At 32.5% G+C, this 4462-nt stretch overlaps 1 pseudogene; it reads left to right on the forward strand.

Annotated features, from left to right (window-relative positions):
- Window positions 1-1757: 1757 nt before the first annotated feature.
- LOC120596454 (uncharacterized) lies at window positions 1758-1880 on the forward strand (annotated as a pseudogene).
- The last annotated feature ends 2582 nt before the right edge of the window (window positions 1881-4462 follow it).

Raw genomic sequence — 4462 nt, forward strand, 5'->3', positions numbered from 1 at the left:
GAACTTGATTTTTCTCCTAACAGGTGAAAAAATATCTTAATGAGTATACCTATTATCTATATAAATATATATTTTATTATTTAAAAGCTTGTTTCCAACAGGCAGAAATCAAGCCATTAAACATTATATGCAAAAATTAATACATTATGGACTTAATTTAATATTGACATTATTAAATGATATCTTTTTTGTTGGTGCAGACTAGAATTCCAGCCTAAGAATTAGTCTTGCAATGATAATGGATTATGAGACAAGAAAAGTGTTTGATGTCCTGGAACATATGAAAAAGTCCAGGGATGTTAACATCAGAAATATAACACCAAAAAGGATGGAACATATCTGTGTACTTGCACACTGAAGGAAAAAAGTATTTTTTCTTATTAATTGTTCGAACTTTTATATAGTAAGGATCTATTTTATGTATCTTAGTTGTTGGCAATAGCTCCTAAGTAATGAAACACAAGCACTGAGATATATAACAGTATAGTGATTAAATACTATGATGTTTTAAACGTTTATAACTGTAAGGTAACTGCACGCTTTATTTATATGTTTAAATCTTATAGAGTAATAATGGTTAATTGAAAGAGAACTAGAGAAATAAATAAAACCATTTACTGCCTTTATAAGGGAGGAAAATGAAATACATATGAGGCTGAAAGAAAAAGTATAGTCTCAGTAACAAGAAGATCCAGTAATTTATTTTCTTGATTTCAGGGTCTAATAACTTACACATTCCAAAATCTGGCCTCTACTGATTTTTTTTTTCCATTATATTTTTCTTTAAACTATATACAATAATCTATTTCCAAAGTGGTAACTTGTTTTAGTTTTTTTTTATTAACACCTGATATGTTTACCATGTTACCTTTCCTTTCTTTGTAATTTCAATGATCTTTCCTAATAAACAGTGACTCTTTAAAAAAAATTGACTGTTTTCAAAAGACTAAGCTTTAATTATTCCTCCTTTGTAACATTCTATCTACGCGATTTACATTCTCTTTTTAAATAATGAATTAAGTGGAATATTAGATTGAGCTATATAAAAGAACCATTTTTGTAGGTCAAAAAAACATATCGTCAACTTCGAATATGTTTTAATTTAATACATTTTGTTGTTATTTCACAGCAATACTATGTGGTAGTAATATCCTTCTCCAACTTAAAAAAATCTTAATTCTCTTACTAGTTGGCCATATGTTTAATGGTGTCTTCATAGTGAGTGATAAATAAATCATGTACATTTTCAAGTAACATGACTCTTTCCAGGGTCCAGAATGTCATAGGAAATACCTGCTCTAATTTCCTACATGATATTGCATTGGTAGCTTCGAAATTTAGGTACTGAATGCTAGTTTAGTATCTCTCTGAAAAAGAGTTCAACTAATACCCTCATTCTGAAGAGGATTGGAATATTAGAACAGAAAAGGACCTTAATTGTCATTTACTCAACCTTTTGTAAATAGGGCACAATTCCAAAAGTTGAGAAGTGGTTACTGAAAAATTGAGGCTATTGAGTTAGTTGGTGGCATAGATGAAGCTGAATCCAATCTCCTACCTATTGATCTATAGGTCTCTTCATTACCCCCAACTCTTCATCTGTTTGTTAAATCTGACAATTGGATATGTCTGTGTTATAGCTTGTATCCATCTACATATGGTCTCAATCAAGACTATTTTCATAGTGTTGCAGTTAGCACGTCTGCTTTACATGCAGAAGTTCCTGGGTTCACACCCCAGTGGATCCACGGTCCATGGTCTATAGCCATACCACCCTGAACAAGCTCAATGTCTGATCTCTGATCTCGAAAGCTAAGCAGAGTTGGGCCTGGTTAATACTTGAATGGGAGACTACCTAGGAAGACCAGGTGCTGTAGGCATAAATAATAATAATAATAAAAGACCATTTTCCTCCAAGAAACATTAGGAGCTCTTGGTAGCTTACAGGTATTATATCCTCCTCAAAACTCAGAAAATAATTGTGTGGATGTGTGGTTATTGGTCAATTATTCATTTAGTACACTTGAATCGTTATTTTTTCTTAACATTGTATATATGTTTTGTTATCTCCATAAATAGTGAAAATGTGAGCTCTTTGACCATGGTCTGTGTCTTATATTTTCAATTAGTAAGCCAGATGATTTTTGTATGGTAGGTAGGTGATGAGTGTGTGTTGACTGATAAGCCACCATTCAATCTAACCAAATTAAATTTTCGTACTTGTCTCACTCCTTTCATTCTATTATTGAATTATAAGAAAATTAATAAAAGCAATTTCTACTTGTTCAGTTTTTCTAGTTGGGTTTTGGGATTGAAGGTGTGTAAATATTTCCTCATGGCGTAGAAGAGAAGCAGCCTGAAGCCAAGAGCTAGGGAGCAGGGCCTCATCAAAGAGTTCTTCACTCTGAGAGGGAGCGGTGGGTCAGAAGTAGAGATGCAAAATACATCTTTTCTGAATCAATTTATTGATTGCGGGTAGGTCATGGGAGTGTTAAGGAGTTCAGAATGAAGAAGTATTCATGATAACCTCAAAGATCCTAAGTATTCATGGGGACATGCTCAGACAAGAAACGGAAACCCCATTTCATTATATTGATAGCAGATAAACTTAATATTCATTTATTCAACAAATGCTTTTTGAGCTTACATTATGTTCTAATTTCCTGTTCTAAATTTCCCTAGTTTCTTTCCTCTTATTTTCAGAGATATATTTTTGGTTGACTCTATGAAATTTGTTTTGTTAAAAAGAAGAAAAGAAAAGTTTTTTGGGTTATTTATGCCCTCTTGCTTTTTAATAGATTCTTTTTCTTTAAACACTGAAATCTTTAAAGCTATATTTTAAACTTCGAACATCACTCCATAATCATGTACCCATATAACTTATTTTTGTTTGGTTCTCTTGGTAAATTTTTTAAACTATGATCTCTGAGGCTGCATCAGTTTCCATTCTTTTAAATGTATATTCTCTTTAAGCAATAAAAAAGCCAAGTCAATTAATTTTTTAATTGCTTTGTTGATTCAGAAATTGCTATAGCTAATTTAATCTGTTGTTTGGATTATTAAATTCTCTTGACAGCCAAATCAGCCATGCATATACAAATTCTAGAAATTAGAGCTACTGTAGAGAGTGGCAATGGTCTAGTCAAAACACATATTTTGCAGTTGAGAAAACTGAAGCGTAATAGGTGAAGTGACTTGTTCAAAGTCTCGCTCCTAATTTGTGTCTCTTTTCATGGGTTGCCAATAGAAAGGCTGCACTAATAAGGTTCATTTATTTGATTCTCAATGAAATTACTTATGGTGCCATTAATAAGCTTTGAAGAAAGGGAACCAAGAAATATTCAGAGGAGAGGAATCATCACAGGACTTTCTTGCTTGTTTATTCCTGTTTCTTTATTTCTTTGAATGTTGAATTATGACATTTCCATTGCTTCTGACCCTTTCTATTTTCCTGTAAATAGAATTGGTCCAAAATTGCCTTTCAAACACTGAGTACCACTCCCTTTCACCCACCCACATCTATTTTTTTCTTCTCTTTTCAAGTTAACAGTGTCTGTCAATATTTTTAGAGGATAAATCATGTGTGAAGCAAGACAAGTTTTAAAGTTCCTGGCACACTAGATGATCAGTCCAAATATTTGTACAATACATGCTGTGCTTCACGGATGACTGCTGATAATTATATTGAGGCCAATAAGCAAGGTTTCCCTCCAAGGCACGGATTGGGATTTAAAAATATTTGATAGAGACAATCAAATTGGAAAGGATGATGGAATTTGTTGCAATTAAGCTGAGCAGAGCAGTTGAAATAAGATCCAGATAACACTCTTATTATTGTCCTTTACTATCTGAAAGATCGAGATTTATTTTACACAAGTGATTCAAACCTTTTATTAGAAAAAACTTCCTACAGATTAGAGATTAAAGAAATTATGATCCTTTCTTACAGTGAAAATTTTAAAAGCTTTAAACACTGTAAAGTTAAAGATTGTGATATATATGATTTATGGCTAGATATGAAGGGAAAAGAAAGAACAGATGCTAGCCAAAATCTGCCTCCACAGCTTTTCTTTTTCCAAGTGTTTGATAAAATGTTTGGCAGTTACTTTTTCCTGAATCACTGTGATAAAAGCATTGCCTAGCAAATGTATCCCAAATGAATAACATCAAATTGTTTGTGAGATGGTTACCTATCTCTTTTCCAATAATATAATAAATAATGTCTTATTTTTGGCAATATCTTATTCTTTCATAAGCTTTATTTAACTGTGTCCTGTCGCCTTATTGAGGTGATCACTGAGTGCGCAAATGGAACAGGTGCTTAAAGGATTACGAGCTTATCATCACACAGCTTTCACACTTTGTATGTCAGACTGATGCTATAGTTCTTGATAGGGACTGGAGTTCTCTGTTTTAGTGAAAGAGAACAAAAAACAGTAGAATTTAGACTAGAAAAAAGTTG

The sequence above is a fragment of the Pteropus medius genome, unplaced genomic scaffold (assembly GCF_902729225.1).
Source record: "Pteropus medius unplaced genomic scaffold, Ma_sr-lr_union100, whole genome shotgun sequence".
Lineage (NCBI taxonomy): Eukaryota > Metazoa > Chordata > Mammalia > Chiroptera > Pteropodidae > Pteropus > Pteropus medius.